Source organism: Neltuma alba, unplaced genomic scaffold, assembly GCF_004799145.2.
Source record: "Neltuma alba isolate B1F8T4 unplaced genomic scaffold, ASM479914v2 tig00013144_pilon, whole genome shotgun sequence".
NCBI lineage: Eukaryota > Viridiplantae > Streptophyta > Magnoliopsida > Fabales > Fabaceae > Neltuma > Neltuma alba.
The window spans coordinates 26,765-39,542 of NW_021637459.1; the positions used below are offsets into that span (position 1 = coordinate 26,765).

General features: G+C 31.7%; 1 pseudogene; it reads left to right on the forward strand.

Annotated features, from left to right (window-relative positions):
• Window positions 1-2,187: 2,187 nt before the first annotated feature.
• LOC114734781 (BRASSINOSTEROID INSENSITIVE 1-associated receptor kinase 1-like) lies at window positions 2,188-8,601 on the forward strand (annotated as a pseudogene).
• Window positions 8,602-12,778: the final 4,177 nt, after the last annotated feature.

Genomic DNA, 12,778 nt, shown 5'->3' on the forward strand with positions numbered 1-12,778 from the left:
CCTGTTGCGTCAAAATAGTTTTTCACATTAGAAAAGCTAGTTCCTCGTCACATAATATAATGCCAAACAAGCTTAGATATTGTAAATCTTATTGCGCTCATAGGCCCAAAAAATATAAGAAAAAGAAAAGAAAAACATGAATAAACAACAAAAAGAATTTGGCATCGACGTGGAAAGCAGAAACGAAAAGCCTTTTTCATTAATTGGTAACATTGACTTCATTCCAGTCAACAACTAGCTACTATCCATGTACAATATAAAATGTGTAACAACCACACAAACTATTTTATGTCAATAATTAAATTGGTGTCTTTTCTTGTAGGAAGAAAAAAGAGGAGAATGACCAATAAGGATTAGGTCTAGTGTAATGGACTTTCTCATAATGTGGTGAATCAAAGTTTAAATTCCCATCAAGAGAGATGTCCACATTTAGTTTCTGATAGTGTCTCGAATAAAATTACCTCCAATAAGAGAATAGCTATGTTTTAGCAAAAAAAAAAAAAAAAGGTCATAGAAAGCATTAGAAGTGATACTATATTGGGCCGAGTTACATTGGGCCCATTACTTATAACATGTTTTCTTGTCCCCATAATAAGCGGTGTTAAACCCAACTCACTTCTTAAAGTCCCCTTCAACGTCATGCTCTAGGCCTCGAAGCTATAAGCCAATCTCTCCACATATGGGGAATGACAATTTGGATCTCCTTTGCAATAATGACAGCTAATATTACCTTCAACTGGTTTATATATTGTTAAGAGCTTATGAATATTAAAAAAATACTTAATCTAGTTGTTTGTAATAAATATATGTTGTTTTTCTTGTAATATATTTTTTTCTAATTATATGTATTGTAACTATTCTTTAACAGAAACTTCCTTATTATGTACAATCTAGGGATATTTTGGAAAAAATCATAAATTGGGAGACAAAGTGAATTAAAATATTGTATTTGGGACCAAAACAAATCCCTTGTCTAGTTTTTGTAATTAGGTTTGGAGGTAATACTATTCACTTATATTTTGCCCACTTGTTGGACTCTTTTTAACAGTTATTGACAAAACACAACTTCGTTTTTTTTTTATTATGTGTAAAGTGAGCAAAATGGAGGAGAAGCGAACACACAAATTTGTTATTATGGCTGATAGATTCAAATTATTAGCAAAACGGAACATATCCTCAAGTAAGACAAACAAATAGCTAGATATTCATCATATCCACGTCAGATGACAAATTTGGTGAGAAACATTATTATATTCGCGTGACAATGAAGGAAATAGAAGAGAGTCAACATAAGAAGAATTATCAAGCACGTGTATTGGACTCTTGGCAATACCGGTCTTCTCAAGAATTTTATTTAATTCATACATATATAGGAATGAGGAAAAGTTATGGTTTAATGATTTTACGCTATGTGCCTTCTAAATATGTTTATGCACAGAAATGCTTGTGATCTTTAAATATATTATTGAAATATGTGTACGATGCATAAAATACGACCAAAAAATTTCATAAGTAAATCAAAGCCAAAAAAAAAGTGATAGGTGACAGAGAGACGGGAATATTGATGATAATAAAAATCTGAGAAGAGCTTAGATTTGCATGGCTTCTGCTACTTGTGTATTCATGAATATTTCTGAAATAAAAATTGATTTGTAAATGATGCAACTCATCAACTTGTAAATATAAAATTTGATTAATAAACATAAATTATTAATTTTGACTCAAAAACATTAAAGCTAAACTAATTATAAGTGTATAAAGTTTCACTTTTGAAAAAAATAGAGGATTTTTAATTTACAATTAAGTTTCCTATGTATGAATCAGAGGGATCGACAAAGCGACTTGTTTGAAGAAGAAACGCGGAGCCTTCACTTGTGTCGATGTCAGCCATTGACTTGACTCTGTTAAAATAAACGATAGAAGAATTATTAACAATAACAACATTAAAAAAAGAAACCACATGGGTTACTGAATTATGATTTAAGAGATAATTTTTATAAGCTACCCCAAACACCCACACGTACAGCACAACAGTATCTTTTAGAAGCTAATCCAAACAGGTACTTAAGCCCAATTTGGTATTAATTCAAATATTTACAAGGGAAAAGAGGAAATTAAAAGAAATTGTTGAAGTTGAAAGCTTAGGTTTATCAACATAATTAATAATTTCAAATAATCAATAAGAGAATGATTGGGAAAGAGGTTAATTAACCCGAAATATCTAGGACGATTGAACAAGAGATATTAGTATTGGTTCTTTGGTGTGTGTAGCTAGATCATCGTTATGGCCTAATAAATAAAACATACCCATAGACAATAATTTAGATAAAGAAATTCAATTCTCCTGGGAGCACTTGTTGACAATTGAAAATTCATGTTATTGATTTGATCTAAGAATAGGAACTTCATGTTATTGAGCATATTTGTCATATCTAATTTTTTGTTTCGTCATACTATTTTTGCTAAAAATTTATCTGTGAAACATGATTTGCTTGGTTAATACATTGCGCACACACGCTTGACAAGATACCTGCCCCCCCCCCTTGGTTGTGCACAAGCATGTTCTTAACCGACGCAATCTTATCTAGAGCATTGTTAGGCACTAAATAAAACTAAAGAATGTGGAGCTGCTTGTCGAAATCATGAACTAGAGCTGGGAATCAGGGCCGGCCCAGCCCTCCAGGGCTGACAGGCTTAAAAGGGTCGGCCCTCCAGGGCTGGAATTTTAAAAATATTCCAATTTGCTAGGCCTGGCCCTTAAGCTACAGGGTCCGGGCCGGCCCGCGGGCTTTTGGCCCGTTTAAGAAAAAATATTTTTTTATATTATCATATTTTTTATAAAAATATAAAAATAAACCAATAAAATTATTAATAAAAGACATAAATATGAATAAAATTAAGTCACAAATATAAAATATCATCATATATAAATATTCATCAACATCTAAAACATTCATTAATAAGATAACAACATCTAAAAGTTTTATCTATAATGCAATTGTGCAATAAATAAACACTATCATTAATCTTTTAAAACTTCATCATCACTATAATTAATTACTTTACTTCATAAGTATACTTTTCTTTCGTAACAAAAATATCAAGTTTTTCTTCTTTATAAGAATTTTATTTTTAAATTTTGCAATCTAAGTATTATTTTACTTTAATGTGAGAAACATTGCTGTTGAAACTCATGAATTTCTAATTCAAATTATAGAATCACAAGTTATATAAGTATAAAAATATTCTAATATATATATAGTTTAAAAATATCAACGCATATAATATAAATCAAATCATTATTAAAGTCCAAATTAACCCATTTTTTAAAAATTTAATTGGATAAATTATTATCTAAAACTAAATTTACTTTTAAAATGATAATAATAACTAAATATTTGAAATATTATTAATAATGTAAAAAATTAATAACATTAATATTATATAAAAAATTTTAAAAAATAAAAAAATATATAAAAGGGCCGGCCCGCGGCCCTCTAGGGCTGGCCCTTTTAAGCCCTTGGCCCTTCAGGGCCAGCCCTCCAGGACTTATTTTTCATTTTAAGAGAAAAATATCAAGCCCGGCCCTCATAATTTCAGGGCCTAAAAGGGCCGGCCCGACGGGTTTGGCCCATTTTCCCGGCTCTATCATGAACGGACTTCTGCTGAAAGGTACAAGATTAATAGTTTTTTCTTTTCTGATTGTTTGGTATATATATGAATCTTTAGGTTGTATTGCATAGGGTTTGTGAGTGCTCGTAATTATTTTTTTGGACAAAATTTACATACGGTTCTTTATATCCAAAAAATTAGAAGGAGTTCATGCCCCACTTTGAACACACAAAAAATTAGGAGTTCAAAAAGTTCCTTTGTCAGCGTCAAAGACTTCCATACGCCGTTAACAAAAACATAACGCGTGATTTCGGCAAAATTGAATCAATACTTAAAATTATGGAATGCTTTTAAAACAGTCAAGTCTATTAAAAGTTACACAGATAAAGAATGAATAGCAAGTTCGGGGAAGAAGCTCAAAAGTTCCTTAGTTAAAGCTGAAACCTAAGGCTCCACTTGGTAGGTGGCAGGCAATAAAGTCGAATATTTTATGGTTTTTCTTTATCGGGTAGTGGAAATCATATTTGTATTTAATTGGTCTGAAGCTATTGGCGGAGGAGTTGCTACTTGCTGCTGCTCTAATGTTTACGGTCTTTGCGAGTGCACTTGCTTATTACCGGAAGAAGAAAACACAAGATTATTTCTTTGATGTTCCAGGTAAGTTCAAGAATAATAATGGAAAAGATGGTATACATAATAATGATTTATGAATCATATATATCAACATACATTTTGCCCCTTTTACTGGCAGATGAGGAGGACCCTGAAGTTCACCTTAGTCAGCTTAGAAGGTTTTCTCCGCGGGAGCTGCAAGATGCAACGGACAACTCTAGTAACAAAAACATCGTGGGTAAAGGTGGATCTGGTAAGGTTTACACAGGACTATTAGCTGATGGGTCTCTAGTTGCAGTGAATAAACTTAAAAGAGGAAGGAACTCAGGTCGGAGAGCTTCAATTTCAAACAGAAGTACAAATTATGAGCTTGGCAGTCCACCCTAATTTGCTGCGGCTGCTTGGTTTTTGCAAGACGCGAACTGGGGTTGTGTAATCACAAGTACATTTATGTAGTCAAGCATCTTTTGCTAAATGTTGTGTCCGTTAGTACTGGCTGGTTTCTTAAGTCCAAAAGGTTATTCAGCAATCTGCATAAGAATGCCGTGCTCAATATTTGAACTTTTCGTTTTACTGCATTGCCTAAAGTCCATTCTCCACAACCAAAGGTTTTCGTAATAATTGAAGAAAGCACTGTTCTTTACCGATGGTTATCTTGTACAGAGATTGCTATTTTAAATGTTAATGGGGTTGGAGCTGAAGAACAAACGGAGTATACCTTAAGTAGACAGAAAATATATGGACAAATATCCTCTTCCTCTTTCCATGATTTGACAATGGACAATGCCTTAGATTTAGGTGATAGGGGTTTTAAAAGAAGAGACAGGGGAACCAATAATGATGAGGTGGAGCACACCATTGAATTCTGATTTGGATTTCTGATTTGGAGTGTGGATATGGTGAAGATGAGGCGGAGCAACTAATTCGAGTGGCCTTGCTAGGCACACAAAAGTCGGCTATGAGGAGACCAAAGATGTCTGAGGTGGTAAGGATGCTTGAAGAAACTGGCGATGGTTTGGAGGAAAAATGGGACGAATGGCAGTAAGACGAGACGTATCCGTTAGATAATAGAACCCTTCCTTGCCATTGGCGAGTGGCCTTCCCTGGATGGTCGATGCTAGACTCTGATTCACATCTGCTACCAGATGAACTGTCAGGTCCCAGATGATCTTCTCATCCTTCATACTACCCAGCATTTGAACGTGATCATGCTCAAGAACGTTAGTGCTATAATGATTTTCTTCCTTTTGGATTATATATGCTGTCCAGATAAAATCCCCCACTGATCTTTTCCTGATTGTTGCAAGAAATGTTTAATTGGGAGTCCTTTCCACAAAGTGATCACCACTTGTGTTACGTTGGATTATATGTATGGACAAGACTAACTTGCCTCGGGCCATTATGCCAGACCAACTTCCCAGCTTTAACCCAATTTTGACTTGATTAACTCAACTTAGGTCATGTTTGGCGTCATGATTATCGAGTCAAAATTTCACGATTGATATCTCTCACGTTTAACTCAATTCAAATTATTCGTTATGTTTAAAGATTAGTCTCTAATTAATAACATTTAAAAAAATAATTTTAAATTTTATCATTTTATTGTCTAAAATCTAGGACTAACATTTTCAAACATTTATGAGGCTTTTGCTGCTTGTATATTCATATATGTTTCTAGCGAAGTAAATTTAATTTTTTTATTTTAAAAATTGATTTATGAAAAATACAACTCAGCTTGTAAATATAAAAATGACTTATAAACATAAATTGTTAAATCTGACTAATAGATATATATTTATAAGAGTCACTTTTAAACATAATTAAAGTTAAATGACCGATTCGAAAATAATAACAACATTTAAAGAAAAAACAATCACTTGGGTTAATTGTTATGCCAAAGGAATCGACAAAGCTAGTTATGGGAAGAAGAAACGCGGAGCCTTCACGTGTTATGTCACCCATTGACTTGGCTCTGTTAAAAGAAATGATAAAAGAATTGTTAACAGGCATTAAAATCTCAATGAGATTCAAATTAAAGTTAAATAATCAATTCGAAAATAATAACAGCATTAAGAAAAAAAACACAAAATTATAATGAGGTTTTAAAGAAGAAAAATAATTATCAAACAGATCCCAGAACTTTTTATTTTTTTACTCTAAAACTTATTATTACAGATTGCTTAAATTTTTATTGAGATTTTTTAGTAATTATATATTTTATAAAGACTTGATTGTAATTCCCCTTTAAAAAATCACTCCGGTTACTAGACTACGGGTCTTGACAGTGCAAACGAGAGCATTGGATTCCGTGAGTATCCGGACTTCCGAAGTCTTCCTTCAAGGGAAAAAAAACAAAGAAAATACGTTGTTGAAATTGATGAATTAAGATAATTGAAACCTCTTAAAATAATCATTTTTATATTTACAAGATACTTTTGCAATTCTATTTATAGGATAAAGAGAACAGACATTTTTTTAGTCTTATTTATAGGGCATTTAGAATTTTTTTATAATATAAATGTATAATTTTACCTTTTATTTATTATTGTATTGATTTTATTTATATGAGTTATAATATATATTAAATAGGGATAAATTTTGAAAGTTATTGAATTTTAAATAAAAGTTAATAAAGTTTAAGGTTTATTTCACTGATCTATGTTAAATATATTAGAAGTTACTTATCAATAGGATTAGAGGAATAATTTTTGTAAACTATCCCAAACACCCTGACGTACAGCACGAGACTATTTTTTTAAATTAATCCAATGGGTGTTATGCTCAATTTGGTCTGAATTGGAGCTGAATAGAATAAAATGCAAACAAATGCTCCAAGAATTAAAATATTTACAAGGGAAAAAGGAAATGAAAATAAATTGTTGAAGTTGAAAGCTTAGGTTATCAACATAACGAGTTCAAATTATTAATATATTTATTATATTTATAGGGCTTATGGTTTGAAACCGATAATCGAAATAAGCATGTTGATTTGAAGATCAGAGAATTGTTGGGAAAAAATGTCAAATTAACTCAAATATCTAGGACCAGGTTAACAAGAGATATTACTAATGGTTCTCTTTTTTGTATAGATCATTGTTATGGCCCAATAGATATATAAAACATACCATGTACAGTTATTTAACTGAAAAAATTCAATTCTTCTGGGAGCACTTGTTGACAGTACACTTGGCAATTCATGTTATTGAGCATATTTGTCATACATAATTTTTCGTTTTGTACTTTTCCATTTGTCATCAATGTCAAATATTCTAATGCAATTAATTAACAAAAACATAACGTGTGATTTCGGCATAATTTAAAATCACCGAACGGTTTTAAAACAATCAAGCTTATTAAATGTAAGTCACTTTCTATACTTAATACTTATTTTTCAATTTTACCATTATTTAATTCTCATTGGAGAAAAAAAAGAAAGAAGAGAAATGATTTGTAAACATAGAGAGAGAAACTTTTTAATAATAATAAAATTGAAAAATTTTGTTAATTTAATACATTTCTTAATATGCGAGAATATGTTATAAGTGATTCATATTAAGAATGAGAGTGATACACATAATGATGGTATACATAATGATTGATGGATTAGACGTCTTAGACCGCCCAGAATCAAAACCCCACCATCAATGGCCTGTGTGGAAGCCAATGGCACTGGGATCTCCAGAGCCACTGGAAAGTCTTCTGAGAAGGCTGATGTTTTTGGTTATGGCGTGATGCTTCTTGAACTGTTAACTGGACAGATGGCTTTCAATCGTGCCCGACTTGTCAATGCTGATGATGTCATGTTAACTGATTGGGTACGTTTTCTATTTTCTGGCAACATTTACATGAGGTGATTTTATGTAACTAAACATCCTTTGCCAAATGTCGTGTCAGTTATTGGTCTCCTTAAATGGTTTTTCATGAACCCGAAAGGTCATTCAGTAATCAGCACAGCAATGAGATATTCAATATTTGGATCAAAGACCAGAAATGGGAAACACTATTGGACGCTGATTTGGGCGATGAGCATAATGAAGAGGAGGCAGAGCAACTATTCCAAGTGGCCTTGCTATGCACACAACACTCGGCTATGAGAAGACCAAACAGGTCTAGTCTGAGGTGGCCGGTAAGGATGCTCGAAGGTATGGTTTAGCTGAAAAATGGGATCAGTGGCAGAAAGAGGAGATGTATCCGTTAGATAATGAAACACTTCTCTCTTACGCTAGTTGGATTGTGGACTCCAGTTCATTGATCCTCCCCCGAAGAACTGTTTACTTTGCTTGGAGAGAGAGAAAAGTTAGGAGGAAAGAAATGAGAGGAGAAAAATTAGAGAAAGAAAAATTGAAGAAAAGATGTTATCATCTCTTGTTTGGATAGAGGAGAGAAAATAAGGAGGAAAAGAAATGAGCAAATATCTAAATGACAAAAATATCTTTATCATATTTAAAATTAAATCAAATTAAATATTACAATAGGAAAATTGTACTAACATTAGCGTCATCAGATAATTTAAAATCAACTTATTTGTTTTATATATATTTTTTCATATCATTATATTTTAAAAGCAAATTATTTAATAAAATTATTTTTTTAAGATCACAATAAAAAGTAATAATGTTTAAATAATATAGAAAACAAATATGAAGATGAAAAGAGATGCGCGGTATTCATGAAAATTTTGTTTTTCTTCCCAAATCTCTTTATATATGAAGAGAAAATTTGGAGAGAAAATGAGGCATATGACCCAACTTATTTTCTTCCCCATTTTTTCTTCCTCCCATATTTTCTCTCTTATTTAAGCAAGGGAAAACTCATTTCTTCACATGTTTTCTTTCTGGTTTTTTTCTTCTCTCTAATTTTTTTCTCATCCAACCGGGGGGGGTCAAGTCCTAGAATCGAGATGATCTTCTCAACCTTAACGCTACTCAGCATCTACAAAGTCCTTTCATAACTGTAGAACAACGACTTTCTTCTTTTTTGGGTTATATATGCTGTCTAGATAGAGTGCCCCACTTACCATGTTGTGATTGTTGCAAGAAATGTATAATTGGGAGTCTGGTCCACATATGTTATCATCGCTTGTGTAGCACCTCTTGTCCTAATTATAAAATCTCATTTGTAGACTATAAATTAGATCTTATAAATAAGACTAGAAGTAGTGTTACATGTATGAAAAATTAATGTCTAGAAAGTAAATGAAAGTTTGTTTTCACTTTCAAAATTCAGGTATACAAACATAGATAAATGTTGATTATATTTATGGGAATTTTATTAAAATCTGCTTTGTTAGATTTAAAGGTTTTGATGATAACAAAATAAGCTTTAAGTTTCTCTGCATGATTGTTAAGTTAATCGATCAAGTGTTTGATCACTGGTTAATCGAACATGTGTCAAATAATTGATAGTTCATTTTGAACCAACTGCTGTTAAGTTTGATCGATCAAGTATTAGATAACTCACTGTGATAGATAACCTACTAGATAAATGTGTTGCCCGATCAAATGATCAATCATTGATAACATTGGTTGATTATAAGGTGTTTCAGGAGTTTATCGATCACTAGATCGATAACTGGTTAATCGATAAGCTGTTAGGAAAAAAGTTGTAAACTTCCTATTTTATAATAGAAGGATTATCAATCATCTAATCGATCAAGTTATAATCGATAATGACTCAGATAATTAAGCAAGTCTCCTTGACTCAGGTACTGTGTTAAATAGTTTATGGATTATTCATCATGTCATCGATAAGCTCTTTATTGATAATTTGTTCGAACATTGGTTGTCAAATCACTTCTGCTTAATCGATAATTTGTTCTGAAAAATTCTCCTCTGTTATATTGCAACTCTAGTTCTTCACAGACATTGATCGATCAAATAATCGATCAGTATGTTATTGATCAAATGATCGATCATCATCATATTTTTCTGTATTATTTTCATATAACTTATTCAAACAAAGCATTAATTTGTCATTTTCTAAATCAAGCTTTTTGCAGTCTTTAATCGATTAATTATTAATCAATCAGTTAATCGATCGTCAACTCACCTTTGCACATAACTGTCAAACATTCTTTGGACTGTTTTTTGATCAGTTGTTCAATCAATCTTTTATCGATAAATTGTTCGATCATTTCACTTTAAGAATAGTGTTCACAAAAGCTTGGTTTTATCGATAAGCTGTTTGATCAAACAATTATCAATCATCTATTCGATCAATGCAACATTTGTTTTTCTTAAACAGTTCTTTACAATGATTTTCTTAAAAATATTTTCATTTTATCTTCTAGCTTTTCTCAGCCTTCCCCAATCGTATAAATCTCTATTGAAAAGATACGAAGGCATACAAACTTTAAAAGAAACAATCTTTGCACAAAGATTAGAAGTACTTCATTTGTTTGTATTTCACCATTTATCAATCACTTGTTCTATCATTGAATGATCAATAACGAATTCGATAAAGGAACATTTATGTTAAGTCTATTTCTGTTATATTTAATCGATGATATGATTAATCAAAGGATTATCGATCAAGACATTGATCAAGTGAGTCCTGTTTACTTTTTAAGTATCTGATGATTGATTCCATGTTTTCCAACTGATGTATCAATGTCAAGAATCATCACTCCTTTTGTTACTCATTTCTATTTTCTTGAAGAAGAAAACTTACTTGTGCCAAGAGACTTATGCAGATTACGAAGCACAACGATTAATTTATAGCCCTTAACCTACTGTGTCAAAAGTATTAATGACGAACTACCGTTGTAACTGTCGAACACACGCAAGCGATCTTCCAATGGCTAGAAGCTCTTTAGTCTAATGGATAACTAAAATATTCCAACTATAAAAAGCACAAAGAGTATTGAATGAGAGAATTGAATACACGAGCTACTGTCTGCTGAAATCTACTATTGCATTCAATATTCTGTTTTACCGAATTTCAGTGTTTATCATTTATATACTTTGTGAGAGAGTCTGTTATATCTTTACTCAAATTCTGAGAGGAATTTAAGAGTGTGGACTCTTGAGAGGCTTGTAACCTTACGGGTAGTAAGAGGGAGTGATTGAGAAATTCAATTATTGTACTGAAGCACCAAAAGCCCGTTCAATTTTGGAGATATAGTAGAAATCTCAAAGGTACTCTGAGAACTGGACGTAGGTCAAAGTGGTTAAGATCGAATAAGTATAAACTCTGTGTCTTCATTCTTCGGTGAAACTTTCCAAACTCATCTCCACTGTTTTATCTGTTCAGTTATTTTATTTAGTTAAATTTTTATATATCACCCAATTCACTCCTCTCTTGGGTGAAGCTGCCACTAACATACTTTTGTCAGGATGACCCTGAAATGGGTTTATCAATTTGTGGACACTTGGGCAATTCCAATGGACAACTACAGGAAAAAATATATTATATTCCACTAACTACCACTCCCGTCCTAAACGTAAATCACTTATAGGAGGACTTGGGAGGAAATTTTAATCCTAAATATAAGTTATTTATAGTATATTTAATATTTATTTTTAATTTTAATTTTATTTAATTTTTATTGAAAAAGAGAGAGCAAATAAAAAGATGTTAAAATGATTTGTAAATATAGAGAGAGAAAACTTGATGAGAATAAAATTTAAAAATTTTCTCAATTTAATATATTTTTTTAATATGCAAAAATGTACTATAAATAACTTATATTAATGAAGACGGAGTAGTAATTATTAAAAAAAAAAAAAAAAAAGAAGAAGGCACACACGACAGACAAAGCAAATTAGCCACCGTTAAGACAGATAGGATCACAGGATACGATTTTATAGAAATTGAAATGTTGAAAAATTGTCCGCGGGGAAGAAAAAGGTGAGCCCCAGAAAAAGAAAATCACTTAATGAAACCAACATTAACGGCTATAGCCCATCAATTTAAAGTATAAATATCAAATAATTAACTTACACAACTTTAAAAAATTAATTAAAGATAAAATATATAAAAAAATAAAATTGATTTTCTTAAAATATTTTTATTTATAGAAGGGGTAAGTGGGAGATAAAATGAATAAAAAAATAAGTCGAAAGAGATATATATTAATTAGTGATAAAAAAAACGTTAAATAATCAGACAAATTTAAATAGTAGTTTATTAAAAAAAACAGTTAACCTCATTGAAAGTTTTAATGCCTATATTTTGATCTGGAAGGACTATCCATCAAATTGAAATTAAAGCATTAAGATTCAGGTTACTATTATGAGGCTTATAACAGCCCAAGCGACAGCAACAGCCATGTGCGCCCTCGACGCTAAAGTCATCTCTTCTGCCCCACCTCTCCTCTCTCCCCCTCTCAAAATCAATCAATCAAACACGGGGATGCTTTGATTATCCAGTCTTCGGCAAGTCTTCCTCAAAAGGACAAGAAGCTTTAAGTAATTGTTACGAAAATAAATCAACACAGAATAAGGGGGCAACGCCAAATTGCCATTTGCCGTCACCTGTTACCATATGACAAAAAGCATATTTCAATGCAATTCAAGAGCACCCCCAAAATCTACGTCCTTGTTGGATACCTGAA